Here is a 9,428-nt window from a genome sequence, read left to right on the forward strand (position 1 = left end):
AGTAGAAATAAAGGACCCAAGATGGAGAACAGCAATGTTTGAAGAGATGGAAGCACTTGACAAAAATAATACTTGGATTCTCACCACTCTTCCTACAGGGAAAAAGACTGTGGGTTGTAAATGGGTATTCACAGTAAAACAAACTCCAGAAGGTAAAGTGGAGAGGTATAAGGCCAGGTTAGTAGCAAAGGGATATAGCCAAACCTATGGAGTAGATTATGATGAAACGTTTGCCACAGTAGCAAAAATGAACACCATTAGAACAATAATCTCAATTGCAGCAAACCGTAATTGGAAATTGTTTCAAATGGATGTTAAAAATGCGTTCCTCCATGGAGACTTGCAGGAAGAGGTGTATATGGAGATTCCTCCAGGATTCAATAGCCGTGAGACTGAATGCAAGGTTTGTAAACTAAAAAATCCCTCTATGGTCTAAAACAATCACCTCGAGCATGGTTTGGAAGGTTTAGAAAAGGAATTTGCTCCTTGGGATATCAACAAAGCAATGCTGATCACACTCTCTTCTTTAAACGTCATCATGATAAGATTACTATACTGACTGTATATGTTGATGATATAGTAATCACAGGGGATGATGTTGAGGAGATATCATACTTGAAGAAGATGATGGCTAAAATATTTGAAGTTAAAGACTTGGGCTATCTTCATTATTTTCTAGGGATTGAAGTTGTTTATGGGGCACAAGGTATTTACCTCTCTCAAAGGAAGTATGTACTTGATCTTCTTAATGAAACAGGTATGTTAGGATGCAAACCAGCAGCCACACCTATTGAGCAAAATCATCGTACCTTGGCAGACTCAGGTGACCCCGTAGACAAATACCAATATCAGAGGTTAGTTGGCCGTTTAATATATTTATCGCACACAAGGCCAGATATTGCATATGCAGTTAGTGTTGTAAGCCGTTATATGCATGATCCTCGTTCAGGCCATCTAGAAGTGGTAAATAGAATTTTGAGATATCTAAAAGGCTGTCCAGGGAAGGGAATCTTATTTTCTAATCATGGACATTTGAAGGTAGAGGGATATGCTGATGCAGATTGGGCTGGATGTCTAGATGATAGACGATCTACATCAGGTTATTGTGTGTTTGTTGGAGATAATCTAGTTTGTTGGAGAAGTAAAAAGCAAAATGTGGTGGCACGATCTACTGCTGAGGCAGAATTCAGGTCTATGGCTTCTGGTTTATGTGAACTGATGTGGTTGAGGATATTACTATCTGAGCTCGGTCTATTTGATGAAGGACCACTACAACTCTATTGTGATAACCAAGCTACAATCAATATAGTGCACAATCCAGTTCAGCATGATAGAACTAAGCATGTTGAAATTGATAGGCATTTCATTAGAGAGAAGTTAGATGAGGGGAGCCTTCGTGTTACTTTTGTTAAATCTGATAGTCAATTGGCAGATGTACTTACAAAAGGTGTTAGTGTTGTGTCTTTTGAGAAACTATGTAGCAAGATGGGGCTAATAGACTTATTTGCCCCATCTTGAGGGGGAGTGTTGTTAGGCCTTTGATGGAGGGTATAGTTTAGATATTGGAGTGTCAAGAGGGTGTTACCTGTAAGAGTGTGCTGCTGTAAAATATCTGTACAGAGAAAGGAAAGGGTGAACTTCCAGAGAAATCTCCTGTCCATTCCTCTCGCGAGTTACTGTAGCTCAGGCAATCCTCCAGTGAAAACAACTGGCTAGTTGAATTCATAAGCTCTGGTGGTACAGGAGCAGTGATGTTGTTTTTCAAGAGGTAAAGTTCAGTCAAATACCTCAAATTCCCAAGCTCAGCTGGTATACTCTCGGTGAGGTCGTTACTGCTTATGTCCAAAGAGGTTAAAGTGGTAAGAGCACCGAGTTCAGTTGGTATACTTCCATTGAGGTGATTGCCGGAGAGGCCCAAAGAAGTCAGACGTGACAAATTCCCAAGCTGTGGTGGTATAGGTCCAACAAGGTTGTTTTCGGAGAGGCTTAGTATGCTCAACCTGCTGAAGTCACTGATAAAGTTTGGCAGAGTTCCAGTGAAATTGTTGTAACTTAAATCCAGCTTCTACAAGTTTTTCCATGTGCATTGCGGCAAACTATCCATAAACACAGATGCTATATCTCCATTTATCCCATTACCATCGAGTTTAATGATTTCCAAACTGCAAATATTCTTAAGGTTTTCTGTCATCATCATGTCCATGTTCTGATTCTGTGAAATAACAAGGACTTGAAGGCGTGTCATGTTTCCTAGCGTGTCAGGGAACTGGCCGAATAGTGAGTTCTGCCCAAGATCGAGGTACTTGAGGCTTGTCGCTTTCCAAAACCAGCCAGATCCAAGTGAGTGCTCAAAAAAATTGAAGGGCAGGTCAAGCTTCTCAAGTTTTGTGAGATTAAGGTGCGGAAGTGATTGGTTTGCACTATCAAGAAGACAGTAAGAAAGATCAATAACCCTCAGAGGTGGAATCATATTCAGGGTTTGAGGCCAGTCAACTATCCCTGAGAGATTTACTCCACTCATGCCAAGGAACTTTAGGAAAGCTAGCTTTCTTAACCAGGTGATATCCGTTGAGTACATAGTACCAGAATAATAACCAGGTTGGCCAAGGTCAAGATACTGCAACTTAGACAGATTACCAAGATGAGAAGGCACCCTACCGGTAAATGGTATGCCAGAGAGGTTAAGGTATCTCAAGTTCCCCATGGAGCCCAGTAAATGAGGAATTTTGCTATTTGGCCCAAGTAAACAGTTCATGCTGAGGTCGAGGTGCTTTAGATGCTTCAAGGAAAGCAGAGATGGACTTATCTTGCCGAACAAAGCACTAGCACCAGCACATGCATCATAGTAGCCATAGGCGTCGAGCGTCACATTCGGATTTCGAAGGTGAAGCTTGATAACATGGCCTGTTCGGTTGCTGCAACTGACGCCTCTCCACCGACAGCAGTCCTGTCCTTGCCAGGGGGCGAGGAGGTCGGTGTTGTTGCTTCTAATGCCCTCTTTGAAGGAGAGCAAGGCGGCCCTCTCAGCAGGGATGCAGCCGCCGCCATGGGCATGCTGATGTTGCGGTTGTAATGCACCACTTGTGAAGAACAAAAATATGCTTATGCTGATGAGAATGAGCAAGAGCTTGGTTGTGTGACCCATGCTGGAAGAACGAGCTGTCTGGCTGGGGAAGCAGAGCCCAGTTTTATTTGTATTTAGGTACGTACCAGAGCCATACTACAACAAATGTTTGGCCAGAATTCCTAGACTCACGGAGTCTACGGTCAAAGTCTGGTTCATACAAATTTGTGGCCAGAGTGTGATGGGAGTCACCAGCCACTCGACTAGTTGCCTGACTGCAACCACATGGTGTATATGTGGTGTGCCCTCTGGAGCAGGACTGGTTACTATTCCAAATATGCCAAATTCCTTTTTTTATTACAATTTTCATTGAAACTCAAGAGCTTTCAACCTCAAACAACATACAAGAGCAAAAAGGGATTGAAAAGAGCATAAGTAGCACAAAATGGAGCTGTAGCTCCAATGGTAGCTGGCCGGATTTCTACCATAGTTCACCAATATATATAGAGTTTTGAGACCCACACAGATGAGTAATACAAGTGTTCTGTCCTTCCATGTTGTTTCCGAATTCTTGAATTAAGAAAGCGAATCAAAATGACAGGAGTTAACAATGCAGTTCTTTTTTCTGGCTATTAACAAATGACAGGAGTTACTATTACTGTAAGACTGATTAGTAACCAACCTTGCTGAAGGAGAATGAGTGTGTAACTACACCAGTGGTTTATGGTGAGATGTTTTCCTGTTGCATATGGACGTGCAGATTTATCTCCTTGACCTGCTAGCCTGCTACCACTATCTTTGTCGGAAAAAAAGGATGCTACCACTGTGCTAGTGCTGAGCTATATTTATATGTCTCCATTATGAGTAATTTGTATTCAAGTTGACAATAGATGCTAGAAGGCTTATGATGGCACCTGAACAAATTAATATTATTCTTGTGCCAAAATTCAGTAAGTAGTCTTTGAGGAGTTGAACTGAAGACGCTGCTGCTCCTACATTTTTTGCACAGGGAGTCATGTGTTGGGGAGTCTACTATCTGGCCTCGGGTTTACATTTTACTTTTGCTGCTTGCCTAACTGAACTTTGAGCTCTAAATAAAAATCTGGGCTACATTTTACATTTTCTCTAATTTTTTTATTTTCTGATGATAGGTTAATTTTCTTATTTTAGGGACTAAGCATGACGGACGAAGGGGAGCCTTGGCGCAGTGGTAAAGCTGCTGCCTTGTGACCATGAGGTCATGGGTTCAAGTCCTGGAAACAGCCTCTTACAGAAATGTAGGGAAAGGCTGCGTACTATAGACCCAAAGTGGTCGGACCCTTCCCTGGACCCTGCGCAAGCGGGAGCTACATGCACCAGGTTGCCCTTTTTTAGGGACTAAGCATGACGGACGGGCGTCTACGCTGGATATGAAACTGGCAGCGAATACGAGAATCATTTTGTTATGCAGATGTTTTTTTTTCTTGTGGGAAAAAAAACGTAGATCGCAACATTTCTTGCGGCCAGAAAGAGATTGAGATATGATGTGGGTACCTTATCCACTTTGGTTCCATGCGCAACCACACAGCTCGTAGATGTGACTGAAGACTGTCTAACTTAAGACTGAAGATGTCTCAAGTGACAAATGTGACTGTCCTCGCTTCTCTGCCTCACCGATGCTCGGACGTCTTAGATCGTTTCCTTACACTGTTACCGTTAAGGCGTTGCCGTGCCTAGTCACTTAACCTACCTACTTCACTTAATTCCTACTTATAAAGAGGCTGGGTTCTCTAAATTGTCAAAACCCTGTATAGTTGGATCTTGTTCATGGCCAGAATAGTTGGATCTTCAAGTAAGAAGCTTTGCATTTTAGTCCCTCTTTAACAATTCACACGCATACATCACAAGGCCCTTTAATCTCTTATAATGTTAGCCAAAACTGAAATTATATAGACCATTTCTTTTTGCAACCTTGTAACTGTTTGTACATATTTTATATTATATACCTGAAAAAAAATACCATAGAAAATTTGTTCTGTGGTAACGGCTTCAAGAAAATATTGCACCATGAAGCAAAAAAATCACATGAAGAGGTGCTTCCCACACCCTGCACCGGCTTCTCGCCCCCTCCCCACAGAAATAAATACTCCAGTGTAAGCCTAATTATCGGAAATTAAAATGCCACTGAGTTTTATACCCAGACGGCCAGACCTCTTAAGAATAAACGAAAGTGTAGATAATAACATCAACGGCTGTGCTCTAGCGGTGGGCATCTTGCAAAAATAAACTGTAATTAGTTGGAAACTAGCAGATAACATTAATGCTACTCTTGTTGAGTTTCCATGGTGTGGGACTCTTCTAGGTGCTTCTGAATGTTTAGAAGGAGGGGAGCAGCGTATATTTTCAGAAAGAAAAACAAGAAACTGAAGTGGACGGAATCTAAATTGAACATAATGTTTTGTGCAGCTGTAGGTATATCTTGATGCATGCTGGTCGACTTAGTCACTTGCAAATATCATTCTCAAGATGACTGATGAGACTTAAGAAATGTGAAAAGCCCCCGCAAAAAGGGAAAAAAATGTGACAATTGATTACTGCAAAATCTCATGATAAACCAAAATAATACACATGGGGTGCATTGTGAAACTAATATAAAGTTATCAAGCAGCAGACCCCATTTCTTCCATGACATGTAACAAACGAACAATTCAATGGTCTAACAAACAAACAGTTCGGATACAGGTAAATCTTGCCCTGCACTCAATCAAACTCCATAATGATGCCTGTCGTCTGCAGATCATACAACATAATTACGAATCCTCACGACACGTGAAGGGATAGAGATAACCCCGGTATTCCCCGTTCAGCCGCTGCACACGCATGCTCTGGAGATGCACCGCAAAATAGTTGTACTTGTCCATCTTGAAGATTATCTTGAAGAAGACGTTCCCATTTTGTGATTGCACGTTGCTAGCGCTCTCGACGATGTCGGCCATGTCGACGTCGCCCACCAGCCCCGTGATTACCGGCTGTAGCTCTACCTCTCTTTCCAGGCTGCACTGTTTGAAGAGACGCATAGTGCTGCCCTCTGGCGGCTTCGGGAGGCTGTAGAGCCGGAGCACTAGGAATTTATTTATGCACACGAACCACAACTTCTCGTCATCTCCCCTGCCATAATCCACGAACACGCCACACTTCGACGTCACCAACAGCGAAGTTCCCCCCTGTGCGCATATCCAGCATCAACGTCATCATGAGATCCGTCATGTGCATGGGTCCAATACTCTTGAACAGCGCGGTGCCAGCCCGAGCTGCTGGTAGACCATGAGTACCATCAATGCACCAGCCGTGGGGCCTCATACTGCTGGCCCAATAAGGTAGGGTGCTCCAGCTGCTGTCACCGGCGGCGCCACCCGAGTGCACAAATGTCCGGTAGATCCACTCACGATGGTAGTCACCAGGCACCGCCGCCACCCACACCACCTTGAACGACATATCTGAGGCTCCAGGTATGAGCAAACGCCTATTACTGGCAGCTACTACATCATCACTCAAGATGGCAGCGCCGAAGAATAAGTGATACTGGTTATTTGCCGCCAGAGGGAGTTCCTGCAATTCATGGATGATAGGGTTGTATACCGTGAAGACCAGCATGACCGGCTCATGAATGATGCGTCGTTCATGGCAAAGGAGGAGAAAGTTCTCCGAGGAGTCCACAATGAACCACGGACCACCAGGTAGAGGTAGTGGAAGGTTCGCTTGGATGTTGTTGGTTTTCTCGGCGAGTTCGGGCGATGCAATCTGGTCAATGGGAGTAAAGAGCATCGAGCGAATAGCCGGATCTTCTGGTGAAATTTCCTCTTGAAAAACGCCACAGAGCATAGGTGGCCGGTGAAGGCGAAGGATGCCACGGTCAGTGATCAAATGGGACCATGCACTAGTAGAAAAGGGGGCAATGGTCCAGGCCGGTCCAGCCCATTAGTCCCGGTTCAATCCAGAACCGGGACCAATGGGGGCATTGGACCCGGTTCTTGAGCCCCGGGGGCCGGCCTGGCCACGTGGGCCATTGGTCCCGGTTCGTCTGGACCTTTTGGTCCCGGTTGGAGGGACGAACCGGGACCAATAGGCCTCGCTCCTGGCCCACCACCATTGGTCCCGGTTGGTGGCACAAACCGGGGCCAAAGGCCAACCTTTAGTCCCGGTTCGTGCTATCAACCGGGACCAATGGTGGTGCCTATATATACCCCCTGCTCGCGAGCAGAGCACTCCCAGTGCTCTGTTTTTCGTGGCCGGCGAGGGGAGAGCTTTGTGGTGCTCTAGCTCACCTCCTATGCACAAGAGGTGTTCGATGGAATGCCCGAGCCACACTACTTAAGCTTTCTCCCCTCCAAGCTCGACCGCCAAGCTCCATTTTCCTCAATATTTGTCTAGATTTAGCAGTCCGTCACGCCCCGTCCCCGTCTTCACCGTCATCGATCACCCGCGCCGATCTCATCGCCGGCACCACCGTGCTGAGCCTCTTGTTCTTATCTTCTGTCTGAAAGGAAAAATATTGTTACTTGTATGTTTAGATAGATACTTGTATTATTTTCTTACTTTTATTATTGCATCTTATATAGTGCGATGGTTTTGGTATCCGCCCCCGTCGGCCCTCGTCCTGTCTATGATTCGGATGTGGTATATATTATCTTTTCATAACTATTGGTTCATTTATTGTTTATGACAATTATGCCGACCAACGTGACATAGATTTTATTTATCTAGGAGGTTGTTGAACCGGAAATTCCAACCGACCCTATTGTCGAGAGGTTAAATTTAGTTGAAGAAGAAAACAATTTTTTGAAGGAAAAAATTAGAAAAATTGAGGAGGAGAAGATGATATTGGAGTTGCATGTTGCGGATGTCGTCGATGATCACAAGATCAAGATGGATGCAATGCGCTTGAAGATTAGAAAGATAAGAAAATATGCCATTCATACCGAGGCTTGGTATCATTATGCCGTTGGATCAGTTGTTACATTGATTGCGATTATGATCGCATTTGTTTTCGCATTGAAATGTTTTACATAGTTTCAGTGTATGGTTTAATTAATTTAGATGCTCTGCAGAGCTTTATGTTGTTAGATGAGAACTATGTATGTACTTTGGTTTTAATGTGATGATGAACTTCTATTAATTTGGTCACTTCATTATATAATGCACGCAGATGAACCGGCAATGGATGTACGGTTCAAGGCACACCTTCGAGTACATTAAGGGCGTGCATGATTTTCTCGAAGTGGCTGAGGCAAACAAGCATAATGGTTTTATGTGTTGTCCATGCCCTATATGTGGGAATACGAAGTCTTACTCTGACCGGAAAATCCTCCACACCCACCTGCTTTACAAGGGTTTCATGCCACACTATAATGTTTGGACGAGGCACGAAGAAATAGGGGTTATGATGGAAGACGGCGAAGAAGAAGAGTACGATGATAACTATGCCCCCTGAATACGGTGATGCTCCTGAAGATCAAGAGGAACCAGACGATGTGCACGATGATGTTGCAACGGGCGAAGCTGCTGAAGATCAAGAGGAACCAGACGATGTGCCCGATGATGATGATCTCCGCCGGGTCATTGTCGATGCAAGGACGCAATGCGAAAGTCAAAAGGAGAAGCCGAAGTTCGATCGCATGCTAGAGGACCACAAAAAAGGGTTGTACCCCAATTGCGAAGATGGCAACACAAAGCTCGGTACCATACTGGAATTGCTGCAGTGGAAGGCAGAGAATGCTGTGCCTGACAAAGGATTTGAGAAGCTATTTAAAATATTGAAGAAGAAGCTTCCAAAGGAAAACAACAATAAGTATTTTGTTGTAAGTAGAAACAAAATAAAATAAATAAAGCAAGAAAGAAAACAAAAAAAGTGTTTTCAAATTTGAAAAGTAATGGCACTAACAGAAAGTTTATAATTTTTCTAAAACTAAAAGCAAAAAGAATAAAAAAATAAAGCAAAAAACAAAAGAAAATAAATAATGCAGAAAACAAAACAAAAAACTGGAAAAAAATAAAAATAGCAACAATAAGTAAAGAAAACAAAAAAACAAAAAAAATTGCCACCTACTGGGCCCCCACGGCCTGAATACGACTTGAATCCCTACTTTGGGCCAGGATTCAGGCCCGCAGTAGACCCAGAAGGCCCATCAGGCAAAGCAGTAGCAAGTAGGCCCGTAAGCCTGCAGTGGAGAGGAGCTCGAGAGGGGTGCGGCAGTGGGGCTTATAAACCACTGCGCGCCCCTCTCAACTAGCGAGGTGGGACTAAACTTTGGCCCCGATGCGGGCAGCACAGGGGCCTTTGGTCCCGGTTGGTGGCACCAACCGGGACTAAAGGGGGGGGGCATTG

The 9,428-nt window shown here is 44.0% G+C and overlaps 1 pseudogene; it reads right to left on the reverse strand.

Annotated features, from left to right (window-relative positions):
• Positions 1-1,429: 1,429 nt before the first annotated feature.
• On the reverse strand, positions 1,430-3,145 carry LOC119343393 (annotated as a pseudogene).
• Between the last annotated feature and the right edge of the window lie 6,283 nt (positions 3,146-9,428).

This window comes from Triticum dicoccoides, unplaced genomic scaffold (assembly GCF_002162155.2).
Source record: "Triticum dicoccoides isolate Atlit2015 ecotype Zavitan unplaced genomic scaffold, WEW_v2.0 scaffold125805, whole genome shotgun sequence".
Classification (NCBI taxonomy): Eukaryota; Viridiplantae; Streptophyta; class Magnoliopsida; order Poales; family Poaceae; genus Triticum; species Triticum dicoccoides.